This window comes from Canis aureus, chromosome X, assembly GCF_053574225.1.
Source record: "Canis aureus isolate CA01 chromosome X, VMU_Caureus_v.1.0, whole genome shotgun sequence".
NCBI classification, from domain to species: domain Eukaryota; kingdom Metazoa; phylum Chordata; class Mammalia; order Carnivora; family Canidae; genus Canis; species Canis aureus.
Genome location: NC_135649.1, coordinates 25,734,339 through 25,749,085, shown reverse-complemented (window position 1 = coordinate 25,749,085; position 14,747 = coordinate 25,734,339). Strand labels below are relative to the sequence as shown.

The 14,747-nt window shown below is 38.0% G+C and overlaps 1 long non-coding RNA gene across 1 annotated transcript; it reads right to left on the bottom strand.

The window, feature by feature from the left end:
• Positions 1-3,653: 3,653 nt before the first annotated feature.
• Positions 3,654-13,445, bottom strand: LOC144307744 (uncharacterized). The gene is made up of 3 exons (XR_013374469.1): positions 13,317-13,445; positions 12,592-12,629; positions 3,654-3,790 (listed from the first exon to the last, which is right to left on the bottom strand). It is a non-coding gene; the product is annotated as an uncharacterized LOC144307744 (long non-coding RNA).
• Between the last annotated feature and the right edge of the window lie 1,302 nt (positions 13,446-14,747).

Here is a 14,747-nt window from a genome sequence, read left to right as displayed (position 1 = left end):
CAAAATATAACACAAAGACAGAGTTTGGGATAAAAAGGAACAATAATGTCATTGCTTTGCCTGGCAAAGTAGGATGCAGCAGGTTATGGCCTTCAAAAATTCCAAGCCCAGAGGAAGGGGCTGGGGAGCTCTATAGGGGAATATAGGGTCTAGCTGGTTTTGGCAGGAATTGTGTAAGTGCTACCAGCCTCCTTCCTCAAGTCTTTAGGGTGGTACTGAGTTTCTGAAACAAAATGCTAAGAAGGGAGGAACAGAGGCTTACAGAAGAGAGGAAAAAAGTTACTTTAAAGTCAAGCTTCTCTAAAGCATTAGTGTTTTTATTTTTGCTCAACCTTGTACTTTTACCAGTTTCATTATAACTTTCAAATGTGACTAGACTTTTACTAAATTTTTTTCCAGGGGATGCCTGGGTGGCTCAGTGGTTGAGTGTCTGCCTTCAGCTCAAGATGTGACTCCAGGACCTAGGATCAAGACCCACACTGGGCTCCTTGCAGGAAGCCTGCTTTTCCCTCTGCCTGTGTCTCTGCCTCCCTCTGTGTGTGTGTCTCTCATGAATAAATAAATAAATACAAACTTTTTAAAAATTGTTTTCAGATTGCTCCATGGTACAACCTTCATCTGTATTAAGGCTGGTAGTCTTAGTAGAAGTTAGGAGAGTGGAAAACACTCAGATCTGGTCCTGTGGAACATCTATGCTTTGTCACTACTGCTCCTAACACCTAGGGTTTTGTGGGGTTTTTTTTGTTTTGTTTTTATATTTTTAATCAGGCTTCATGCCCAATGTGGGGCTCAAACTCACGACCCTCAAATCCAGAGTTGCATGTTCGTTCCATCACTGAGCCAGCAGGCATCCCCAACTCCTAATTTCTGTCTTCAATATTATCTAAGGAGGAGAAATACAATTTTCACGACCAACCAAATATTCTAACTCCTGGAGAAATGACAGCCAAAGCCTGGCTAACAACTTCTCTACACCTCTAATTTTCTCCACTTTTTTTCCCTGAATTACATGAATAGCATTTAACGCAATTTTGGATAGATGCTTATGGAGGCAAATCATTGGCAAAGAACTTTTAGAAAAGGGCTTTGTTTTTAATTAGATATTTCAATGGGTTTCTGCTTATAATGGCATATAAAAATGCCATTTTAGTGATGGCATTTTTAGAAAAATTTAGTGATGAAAACACTTGGGAATTGATGCGCTTAATAGATGTTATGTGGGGTGATTTTTGGTGCATAAAACCAGAATTTCAGGGATGCCTGGGTGGCTCAGCGGTTAAGCGTCTACCTTCATCTGAGGACATGATCCTGGAGTCCCACATCAGGCTTCCTGTGTGGAGCCTGCTTCTCCCTCTGCCTATGTCTCTGCCTCTCTTTCTCTGTGTCTCTCATGAATAAATAAATAAAATCTTTAAGAAAAAACAGAATTTCAAAGGCACACCCATACACACCCACTTAGGAGTATTAGGGGAGGGAAAGTAGAAAGTAGGATTCTACTTCAGATATCAAAGAATTTAAAGATAGGAGGTATCTATAGGTGTGTCAAACACTTATTGAATATCTAGTATGTCAGACATTCAGCTAGGTATTGGGGATCCATAGATGAATAAAACATGGCCCCCACTTGTTTGTGATAGCTCAAATGAGGACACGGATAAGGACACTTGGGTGGCTCAGTTGGTTAAGCGTCTGCCTTCAGCTTGGGTCATAGTTTCAGGGTCCTGGGATAGAGCCATGCAATCAAACCCTGAATCAAGCTCTTAGCTCAGTGGGGAGTCAGCTTCTCCCTCTCCCTCTCCCTCTGTGCTTCCTCTCTCAAATAAGTTTTAAAACTTAGTAGGGACAGGGACAAATCTGTAAATAGATTATTACAGTACAGTGTGGCAATTGCCACAAAAAGGTGGCATTAGAAACAGTTATTGAAGCCACTACTGGGAACATTGAAATTAAAAATACTGGAATTCAAAGGAGTTAATAATTAAATCTGATGTTGATTTGCTTGTGCTTACAAGTGCTGCCTCCTCTGTATCTCCCCAAAATTCCTAGAGAAAAGTACTGCAAGAAGGCAGGTATTCAGTGAAGGGCCAAGCTCAAGCCTCCTTCCCTCAAGAACACCAACATGGTACTCCTGACTGGTCTTGTAGAACTGAGTCTGATCACAAGAGATTAGAGCTGTTGAGAATGGGGCTGGGGACAGGAAGTACTCTTCTAGACTGCAGAAACCTAAAGAGACAGGACAGCTAAATGCAATGCAAGCATCCTTTTCAATCCAGGGTGAAGAAAAAACAGGCACATTGGGCATGAAGCCTGCTTAAAAATATAAAAACAAAACAAAAAACCACATGATGATGGGGCAGTGTCATTGATAAAATGTTTCCCTACGTGTGGCTGGGTGCTGAGCTGGGCAGGAAGCAGTCTCTGTTCATAGAAGATCCCTGCTGGCACATCTAGGAGTGAGACACCATGATGCCTACAGCCTACATTCACATGGGTTGCCAAGAGGAGTGTGTGCACATTCAGAAAGAGATGAAGCAGGTCAAATTAATATGAATTAATAGGCAAAGAATACTTGAATTTTCTCTTACATTATAAAAGAATTTTCTAGGTAATGAAGCAGGAATGGGAACTTCACATAAAGGAAATCACATGTACAAATTCTGCATGAGTTCAAGGAAGATCAAGCGAAAGTGAGAAGTCCAGTGTGGTATAAGGTACATGTACACTGGGAATCTGTGATAGATGGTATAGCTCTAAGGATATGTTAAAAACAGATTGCCAATGGCTTTAGAAGTCAAACTATGTAATTCAGAAGTAATTTACAGGAAATGAGGAGTCAAAGGAGGTTTCTCTTTCAGTAAGAAATTGCTATAATCCAATTTATGGTTTAGAAAGATAATCATGGACTTAGAGTTGAAGGGGGACTGGAAAGGACATTGACTAGAAAAGGACTTTTTTGCCATTAGTCAAGGGTTGCCAAATTAAGCAAATGAAAATATAAGATACTAAATTGAACTGAATTTCACTTGAACAGTGGATTTTTTCCAAATTGTAAGTATGTCCCATGCAATATTTTGGGACATACTTTTATATTAAAATGATTAAAATGATTTCATTTCTCATCTGAAATTTAGATTTAACTCAATATCCCATAATTTACCTGCGAATTCTAACACAGTCCAAGACAGAATAAGAGCCTTAAGAAAGACATTGGAAAAAGATCTTTGACAGAAACAAAAAGATAAATTAATCAAAAAATAAAAGTGTTGGTGAGGATGTGGAGAAAAAAGAACACTGGTACACTATTGGTGAAATGTAAATTATGGCAACCACCATGGAAAACAGTAGGGAGGTTCCTTCAAAAATTAAAAATAGAGGTACTTTACAACCCAGAAATTTCACCACTAGGCATTTACCCAAAGGACACAACAATACTGATTCAAAGGGGGCACATGCACCCCACAAAACCCTAGGTGTTAGGAGCAGTAGTGACAAAGCATAGATGTTCCACAGGACCAGATCTGAGTGTTTTCCACTCTCCTAACTTCTACTAAGACTACCAGCCTTAATACAGATGAAGGTTGTACCATGGAGCAATCTGAAAACAATTTTTAAAAAGTTTGTATTTATTTATTTATTCATGAGAGACACACACACAGAGGGAGGCAGAGACACAGGCAGAGGGAAAAGCAGGCTTCCTGCAAGGAGCCCAGTGTGGGTCTTGATCCTAGGTCCTGGAGTCACATCTTGAGCTGAAGGCAGACACTCAACCACTGAGCCACCCAGGCATCCCCTGGAAAAAAATTTAGTAAAAGTCTAGTCACATTTGAAAGTTATAATGAAACTGGTAAAAGTACAAGGTTGAGCAAAAATAAAAACACTAATGCTTTAGAGAAGCTTGACTTTAAAGTAACTTTTTTCCTCTCTTCTGTAAGCCTCTGTTCCTCCCTTCTTAGCATTTTGTTTCAGAAACTCAGTACCACCCTAAAGACTTGAGGAAGGAGGCTGGTAGCACTTACACAATTCCTGCCAAAACCAGCTAGACCCTATATTCCCCTATAGAGCTCCCCAGCCCCTTCCTCTGGGCTTGGAATTTTTGAAGGCCATAACCTGCTGCATCCTACTTTGCCAGGCAAAGCAATGACATTATTGTTCCTTTTTATCCCAAACTCTGTCTTTGTGTTATATTTTGGCTCTGAAGCACGGAGGTCAGTTTTCTACAAGAGGGCATAAGCCTAGACCTAGAAGTAAAATACAGAGCAGACCTCTGGTAAGGCTTCAGGAAAATGAAACAATCTACTAAGTTGTTAATGGCCATGGGAGAAACAATTGGTCATTTAGAGACTGAGCAGCCCCCAAAATGGTCAGTTTTCATTAAAAAAACTATACATTTAAGAGTTTATATACATATCTATGTATATTTTCTATTAATTAAGCATATCCTTATAATTTGACATTTTTATCACTAATCATGGGAAGGTGAAAGGTTTCATTCCCTTGCTTATTTCAGGTACCTCATAACCTGCTCTCAAGTGAAAGCACAAGGAAAAGCCAACAGAAAATAATATACCATGAATCTAATCACCTGGAAATCAAAAGAAGTTTGCAATGAAGTGGTTGTTATCTTTCTCTTATACCTTTTTGATGACTATCAAGCCATCTATATTCAGTGTCTCAGTTTACCAGCCCTTTTGCAGTGAGATCAAGGACATTAAGTTACCAGTTCTTTTCTATTGGTTGATTTAGTAATCTATGGACACTATGAAGAATTTACACAAAGATTGGCACCTGGTCTAACATCTTTCAGTACACAATTAGGTCAATTATATAAAGTCTCAAGAAATCCCACAAGACAGATGTCAATATCAAGGAGTAATAAAGTAGAGATATTTTGTGTAAATAAGTTTTAAAAAACATTTTATTTATTTTAGAGAGAGAGACAGCAGAAGGAGAAGCAGAGGGAGAGAATCTCAAGCACACACTATGCTGAGCATGGAGCTCAACACAGGGCTTGATCCCAGGACCCTGGGATTATGACCTGAGCTAAAACTAGGAGTTGGACACTTAACTGACTGTGCCACCCTGGCACCCATATGTAAATATATTTTTTTAACTTTTTATTTATTTGACACAGAGAGTGACAGCACAAACAGGAGGAGAGGCAGGTAGAAGGAGAGGGAGAAGCAGTCTCTTCCTCCCCATACAGGGCTCAATTCCAGGATCCTGGAATCATGGCCACATGATATATACATCAAATAGACCTAGGATCTTTGTTAAATTATCTGAAGCATTTGGGGTGGCTCTAAAATCAGAAAATACAGATTAATATTATTTTATTTTTTAAACAAATTGTTTTCACTTCTTCTGAGGTATACTAATAGCAGTTTTTTTAAAGATTACTTATTTATTTATTTATTCATGAGAGACACACAGAAGCAGAGACACAGACACACAGAGAGAAGCAGAGACACAGGCAGGGGAGAAGCATGCTCCTAGCAGGGATCCCAATACAGGACTGGATCCCTGGACCCAGGATCACTCCCTGAGCCAAAGGCAGATGCTCAACCACCAATCCACCCAAGTGTCCCACTAGCACAGATTTTTCAGGGGAAATCAGAGACAAATTATGTGAGGCAGTACATCATGAATATATGTTCTGAGATTAATGGAAATGCATTAATATACAGTGTCCATTGTGATTTTGCACAAACCATTGTCTTAAGCATTCCTAATGAGGGATATCACATTAAATATACTATTTAATATCATTTAACTAATCATATAGGATCAAAAACTATATATGTATTTCACCTGTTTCTGGACTTTATGGTGATTCTGTATACTTAGGTATATAATGTGTTTATTACAAAAAACAAAAAATATAAGAACATGAAGTAAAAGACATTTCCTAAGAATACCATTTTTTTCAACTGTAGCTTCAATAAGCTGCATACTTTTTCTTAGAATTTGTTTATGTAAGAAGGTTTGTGACACACTTTTTGATATGTGTCAAGTTTCTAAAAGTTGTGTTTCTTTTCAATTTATTCAATTTTTATTACTACTAAAAAAGTTTTAAAAATAGAACAGAAAACACTGAAATGTGTTAGAGAGATATGTTTTATCATGATAATAGGCTGACATTGTAATAAATTGATTGCCTGACAAATATTCTCCTTCTCTCTGTCTCTCGGTGTCTACACACACACACACACACACACACACACACACAGAGTTTTTCCCAAATCTCATTATCCATCTCCCAGTTGTACACATTAATTAAATTTTCATGAATGAAATACAGTAAGCATGCCTTTTACACAGTACACATAAAATACATGGGACCCCTGCTTTAGTTGATTTTGGCTTATTAGTGTGTGTGTGTGTGTATCGGGGTGGGGGATATCACCAAGAATAAAGGAATGACTTCATTGTTATCATTTCATCATGAACCATGCCTGAAACATTGCCTACGTCTGTTGAATGGTACCACACTGATAATTTTTAAAGCATCTGTCCTCACCTTAACACAGTATGAACTGGGTGAAATATCTGAACTCATGTGCAGTAGACCTTTTAATCTCACTTGTAGGACTTTCTCAATCAAAATGCATTTATTGAGTCTTAGGAATTTTGGTGGCTATAAAATTTTTCAGTCATAGCCCTTGCCTTTTAAGAGCTTCTACTCTTTCATTAAATACAGAATGCCAAATTCAGTTTCATCTAGAGCAAGTGTCTACTATTTCATAATTCTAAAATCCATGTTAAATTCCTTTAAACATATGCAATATGCTACACAATGATATATTTTTGAGAAAACTGAAAGATATGTGAATATCTTTAGCCATTATTATTCAGTCACAAAGGGAATTCCAACATGAATAGAAACATCACTGATATGAAAGTTTGAACTAGTGGTAACTAAGTGGAATTGCTGCTTATTGAATTTTCACTAATTCATTATAACACTATATCAACCTTATAATAGCCAACCTACTTAGTCTTTATTGATTGACATTTGTGTTACTATTTCATTTTGAATGTACACAGAATCATAATCTTCAGGGATATGTGCACTGATCTTTCAAATACTTTTGAAACATAATTAAACGTAAATCTATGCCAGATCATTTTCTAATAAAACGTAGAAAGAGCCAATATATGTTGAAATAAGATGGAATAAAATGTTTCTATGGAAAAATATGAAAATGATGTCTTTGTCCAAACTGTAAACAAATATATGCCTTGGACAGATTCCCAATGAAAATTACATAAAAATTGATACCCGTAAGCAGCTAAATCCTGTATCATCAACAAGTGCACATTATAGCAATTAAATATAGTAGCAGTACAGCTTCTGATGTGGTTTCTAAGTTCTAGTTACATAGTTATCCAACTAAGTCAATTCTAAGTGGCAGCTTCTGTTGTGGTTTCTAAGTTCTCGTACTTAGTTATCCAACTAAGTCAATTTCCAGTGACTGCCTTGCATTTTTGCTAGGACATAAAAGGGATAATTATGCTGTTTCATGAAAAAAAATGTTTATCCATTATTAAGGATTGCTCAATCAGGACTTTATCATAACAAAACCTTAAATGCTGCATTTTCCCCCTAATTTTATCTGACACAGTTTATGTTTGAATCAATCAAGGAGAAAAAAAAATCCAACTTGCAATTTTCTGGTTCAGTTTTCACTTTCTGATGGCAGGTATAATTATAACATAGAATGCCACAACTCATTGTTGGTACAGTTTAGACAAAAATAAAAATTTAAAAAAGGGTTTAAGAAGCTCTGTTATGAGCATTGTAATTTTCCAAATCAAAACAAAGTCTACAAATAGCAGTAGGGAAATGATCTTAACTAGCAGATGTATGAAGAGACCCAACCTCCAGTTCTTAAATTATAGCTGCTTCCAGATTAAAGCATTGCTCCTGATGGAGCAGTGTGCTTTATATCCCCTGGCAACATCCTTTTTTTTTATTGCCCTAGAAACCAATGTTGAATTTCCTGAATAATTACATAAATAAACCATGCACTTTACTTGTGTGCCCATATTTAATGATATATTGTGCATGTAACTTTCAGAAATATGATTTATGACAGTTTATATTACCACAGAAGGGTGTTTACTTGAAATATGTACTTGAAAAATATCCTATAAAATGATATTATTTGATATATATTCAGAAATGATCTGATTTTTCAACAAAATGCAAACTAAAAAACCTATTTCCAATTAAATCATTCTGAGAGTGTTCTTAATTGAATTCTCAACTTTAAATGATGTAACAGACTAATGAAAATAAACATATAAATTATAATTATTTTATTCTATGTTATGATGCTAAGGATCCAAACAGTGCTGTGGGTTGATGGGTGCTATCTTCAAAAGGGTATAAAGCAAATTCATAACCCTAAAGTCTAAAATTCGTAGCATATATGAAGGAAATTTTTAAGCAAATTTTGAAGGGCAGGGATGCCTGGGTGGCTCAGCGGTTGGGCGCCTGCCTTCGGCTTAGGGCATGATCCCAGGATTCAGGATCAAGTCCTACAAGGGGCTCCCAGTGAGGAGCCTGCTTCTCCCTCTGCCTCTTTCTCTTCCTCTCTCTCTTTCTCTCTCTCTCTCTCTTTCTCTCTCTCTCTCATAAATAAAGAAATCTTTTTAAAAATTTCTGAAGGGTGAAAACCATATTTTTAACTTTATGCTTACTCTTTTATCATTTATTTTATTTTGATTTTTATCTTAAAAGTAAAATGTTTCTTAAAAATGAAAAGAAAATCACATTCTCATGACTTTTCCTAATTATACATATGACTACTTCAAAAATAAACTTTTCTAGACTATTAGGGACTAATTCAGAAAGGTACTACCTAATGGTTCAAAACATATTTTAAGTTACTCCTTAGCATATTACATAGAGAAGAAATTCAGTGTAATATGCAAGTATCTCAAATTCTATGCATCCAATTAAATGTTTGAAACACTCAAAAATCTAGTTATTAGATGATTTAAGCCAAGTTAACTAGTAGTCCTCATAAATTAAGCTCATTATTACTTTCCAGTTTGACTTGCACCTCCCCACCGACTGTAATTTAGCACTTTATTCTGTGCTCCTTGATGTCCCCTATCTTGTTGTCAACAAACTTATTAAATATTTAGCATCTTTCTTCAACCTTTTAAAACTTCTTTGACTTCATTAAAATTTGGCTTTCTACTGACACTGACACTTTTTTGGCTACATATTCCAGAGAAGATTACATCTTCTTTTAGGACAAACATGAAGAATTAATGTTCTCCTTAATTCAACTGATAACTCCAGTCCATATAACCGGACACTTCCAGCTCTTAAAATGTGATTTCTGTCCTCTCATTTTCCTGAAAGTTCTTACCAAAATTAGGGAGATAATGATATTTAGTGGATGCATCCTGGTTTATATCCTCTTGATCTTAGTACTTGCCATTGTTAACTCCTCTCTCCTTGAACTATTTTTATCTCTTGATTTCCACAACAGGGAATTCATGTTTTCTTTCCACACCTTGGATTCTTTATTCCTGTCAATCATAGATTCCTCCATTGTTCTTCCTCCTAAAAGTACCTTGACGTCCAACACTCTGCCCACCTTTTTTTCTCTTAATGACTTGACTCTTAGTATTATCACACTGATTGTCATAAGTGTGCTTTAGACTATATTTCAAGCTGCCTGCTAAACCTGCCATCTGGATATTCCAGAGAACTTCAAACTCAACTCATTTCAATGTAACCTAAGGTATCTAACTCTTATAATTATAGAAAATTGGTAAGAGCTCTAATGACAGAATGAAATATAAGAGTAATATGCATTATATTATTATTATTAATGACAGGACATAGGTTTATTTTCCTTCAGGCTTTTCTTATCGCCCATCCTTGTAGTATATTCAAAAAAGGGCTTATTGGGTTCCTAATATTGAACCAGAGTTATTTTTTTTTATTGGAGTTCAATTTGTCAACATATACCATAACACCCAGTGCTCATCTCGCCAAGTGCCCCCCTCAGTGCCCATCACACAGACACCCCAAACCCCCGCCCACCTCCCTTTTCAATACCCCTTGTTCATTTCCCAGAGTTAGGTGTCTCTCACGTTTTGTCACCCTCACTGATATTTTACTCATTTTCTCTCCTTTCACTTTATTCCTCTACACTAATTTTTATATTCCCCAAATGAATGAGAACATATAATGTTTGTCCTTTTCCAATGGACTTATTTCACTCAGCATTATACACTCCAGGTCCCTCCATGTTGAAGCGAATGGTGGGTAGTGTCATTTATAATGGCTGAGTAATATTTTATTGTATACATAGACCACATCATTATCCATTCGATGGACACCAAGACTCCTTGCACAGTTTGGCTCTTGTGGACATTGCTGCTATAAACATCGGGGTGCAGGTGTCCCGGCGTTTCACTGCATCTGTATCTTTGGGGTAAATCCCCAACAGTGCAATTGCTGGGTCATAGAGCAGGTCTATTTTTAACTCTTTGAGGAACTTCCACACAGTTTTCCAGAGTGGCTGCACCAGTTCACATTCCCACCAACAGTGTAAGAGGGTTCCCCTTTCTCCGCATCTTCTCCAACATTTGTGGTTTCCTGCCTTCTTAATTTTCCCCATTCTCACTGGTGTGAGGTGGTATCTCATTGTGGTTTTGATTTGTATTTCCCTGATGGCAAGTGATGCAGAGCATTTTCTCATATGCATGTTGGCCATGTCTATGTCTTCCTCTGTGAGATTTCTCTTCATGTCTTTTGCCCATTTCATGATTAGATTGTTTGTTTCTTTGGTTTTGAGTTTAAGAAGTTCTTTATAGATCTTGGATACTAGCCCTTTATCTGATAGGTCATTTGCAAATATCTTCTCCCATTCTGTAGGTTGACTTTTAGTTTTGTTGACTGTGTCCTTTGCTGTGCAAAAGCTTCTTATCTTGATGAAATCCCAATAGTTCATTTTTGCTTTTGTTTCTTTTGCCTTCGTGGATGTATTTTGCAAGAAGTTACTGTGGCCAAGTTCAAAAAGGGTGTTGCCTGTGTTCTCCTCTAGGATTTTGATGGAATCTTGTCTCACATTTAGATCTTTCATCCATTTTGAGTTTATCTTTGTGTATGGTGCAAGGGAGTGGTCTAGTTTCATTCTTCTGCATGTGGATGTCCAATTTTCCCAGCACCATTTATTGAAGAGACTGTCTTTTTTCTAGTGGATAGGCTTTCCTACTTTGTCAAATATTAGTTGACCATAAAGTTGAGGGTCTACTTCTGGAATCTCTATTCTGTTCCATTGATCTATGTGTCTGTTTTTGTGCCAGTACCACACTGTCTTGATGACCACAGCTTTGTAGTACAACCTAAAATCTGGCATTATGATGCCTCCAGCTATGGTTTTCTTTTTTAATATTCCCCTGGCTATTTGGTTTTTTTTCTGCTTCCACACAATTCCTAAAATAATTTGTCGCAACTCTCTGAAGAAAGTCCACGGTATTTTGATAAGGATTGCATTCAATGTGTAAATTGCCCTGGTTAACATTGACATTTTCACAAGGATAATTCTTCCAATGCATGGGCATGGAATATTTTTCCACCTCTTTGTGTCTTCCTCAATTTCTTTCAGAAGTGTTCTATAGTTTTTAGGGTATAGATCCTTTACCTCTTTGGTTAGGTTTATTCCTAGTTATCTTATGCTTTTGGGGGCAATTGTAAATGGGATTGACTCCTTAATTTCTCTGTTTTCAGTCTCATTGTCAGAGTAGAGAAATGCCACTGACTTCTGGGCATTGATTTTGTATCTTGCCACACTGCCAAATTGCTGTATGAGTTCTAGCACTCTGGGGGTGGAGCCTTTGGGTTTTCTATGTAGAGTATCATGTCATCTGCGAAGAGTCAGCCCTATATTTAACAGAGTTTACTAAAAGAAAAAAAAATTACAATTTCTAGAACAGGAGTCCCTCAGTTTAAATTCTGTTTCTATCACTTAATAGTTATATTACTATTAAGTAATATATTTACTTTAATATCTCTTATTTTCAGCTTTTATTCAGTAAAATGGGCCTGGTGACAGTGATTATCTTATAGGATCTTTATGAGGATTAAATAATTCAATATGTGTATAACTAAATGCTATTATTACCTGTGTATTTTGTATTACTGTCTTAATCAATCCTGACCTGAATGAGCCCACCAAACCTAAAACTCTTCACCATTCTTTAGTCCAGGTGTGGCCTATGTTCAAAGAAAGAGATTTATTTTAAGTGCAATATCTTAGTGATGCAAAAGTATAAATCTGTTTTAGTTGAGAAAAGGTTGTATTGCATGTGTGTTTATGATTAGGAGACACCAGCAATTGACAATGCCCAATGAATTACTATTTTGTATTAAGTAAATTGAGTGTAAGAGTAGAGGAAAAAAATAAATTGCTAATTAGTTAATTCATATTTAGAACATTATAAAATCCAGTCTTAAAGACCTAAAAATCAATTTCTTTTTCCTTTAGTTGACTTTGCTTATCTCTGTTCTGATCCATTAGGTGCTGATTTTGCTGTTTGCCTCTCCAAGGAAAATATATTTACCTTATCTCCAAGTTTTTGAATGGCATCACATTGTAGTCCTGGAATATATAAACGATAACCAATTAGACTTGTTATCAAAAAGCATGAATTAATCCATTCAATGAGGTAGAAGTCATTTTAATATAATGGCTATGCTGTGTAGGGAAGCTTTGATCTCATCTTTCTTAAATATTCTAATAGTTTAAAATTTTTCCTTATTTTTTTCCCTCTTGCTTCCACTCAAGTCTAAGGTCATGATAACATTGGAAGGACAGAAGCAGGGCAAGATGGCGGAGGAGGTTTGGGTCCTCAACTGACCTGGCCCGACCAACTTACCTAGATAACTTTCAAAACATCCTGAAAACCTATGAATCCAACCTGATATTTAAAGAGAGAACAGCTGGAATGCTACAGAAAGAAGGTTTTTCACTTCTAACAAGGTATAAAGGTGGAAAAAAATTAAATGAAAAAGAATCAAATGGGGGAGGGGCACCCCGAGGAGCCCAGCTAAAACCCGGTGGCCAGAGCTTCCGGGACAGGAAAGCCCAGCCCTGGAGAAGCGGGAACTTTAAAAAATCCGCCCCGGATTCTTCCCAGACAGAAAAGCACTTGGCAGGAACATTGGGCAGAATCACAGGAGGGGCACTGGAGCCTCCAGTTTCCTGGAGTCACTAAAAGAGGAAGTGCGCACGAGGGGAGAGCACCATATCCCACGGGGGAGCGCGGTAAAGGGCTGGAGTGCACACCTGGCGGGTCCTTGGGAGAAGCCAGTCGGTCAAACAGGTGGCTCTGGAAGGAGGGGGTTGTGCCCTGCTGCCTTCGGGAGCTGTGGCCCTGGGAGCACAATTCCAGGAGCATGGACCCCAGGTCCCAGGGTGTCGGGGGAATCCCATGATCCTGTGCTCCCCCTGGAGACAGGTGGAAGAAGGGAGGGCACAGGACAGTGAGGAATCTCCTGCCACTTGGTGCCCTACAAGCAGTACAGATCAGTGCACCGATGCCGGCCCCAGGAACACCTAGACCAGTGCAAACTGGGAGACTGCGGCAGTTACTAGTGGGGAGCTGAATCCAGAGCTGGAAATCTGGCCACCGTCATTGTTGTTTTTCCTCCTTGTTCCACCTTGTGCCTGGGAGGGGTGGGGCTGCCAGGGAACAGAAGCCTCATGGGGCAAAAAGCTCCCACTGAACCTGGCACCCGGCAGGGGGTGGGGCAGCTCCCCCAGGTACACACACCTGAGAATCGGCACAGCAGGCCCCTCCCCCAGAAGGCCAACTGGAAGAACAGGGGAAGAGCAAGTTCTTCACCAAGCAGTGCTGGAAAGCTCCAGGGGAATTTGAAGGATTTACAGCATATAAACCAGAGGGTACCCCTTCCTTTTTTCCCCTTTTTTCAGTACAAGATTGAATCAGGCTGAAATTAAAAATCAATTAAATGAGATGCAATCCAAACTGGAGGTCCTAACGACAAGAGTTTTTGAGGTAGAAGAAAGAGTTAGTGACATAGAAAACAAGTTGATGGCAAGGAAGGAAGCTGAGGAAAAAAGAGAAAAACAATTAAAAGACCATGAGGAAAGGTTAAGGTAAATAAATGACAGCCTCAGAAGGAAAGATCTACATATAATTGGGGTTCCAGAGGGCGCTGAGAGGGCCAGAGGGCCAGAAAGTATATTTGAACTAATTATGGCTGAGAACTTCCCTAATTTGGGGAGGGAAACAGGCATTCAGATCCAGGAGATAGGTTGCCCCCTAAAATCAATAAAAACCATTCCACACCTCAACATTTAATAGTGAAACTTGCAAATTCCAAAGATACAGAGAAAATCCTTAAAGCAGCGAGAGACAAGAGATTCTTAACTTATGTAAGGAGAAATATCAGATTAACAGCAGACCTCTCCAAAGAGACCTGGCAGGCCAGAAAGAGCTTGCATGATATATTCAGGGTCCTAAATGAGAAGAATATGCAGCTAAGAATACTTTATCCAGCAAGGTTCTCATTCAGAATAGAAGGAGAGATAAAGAGCTTCCAAGATATGCAGTAACTGAAAGAATATATGACCACTAAACCAGCTGTGCAAGAAATATTAAGGGGGACTCTGTAAAAGAAAGAGGAGGAAATAATCCACAAAACAGGGACTGAATAGGTATCACGTTGACATTAAGTTCATATCTTTTAATAG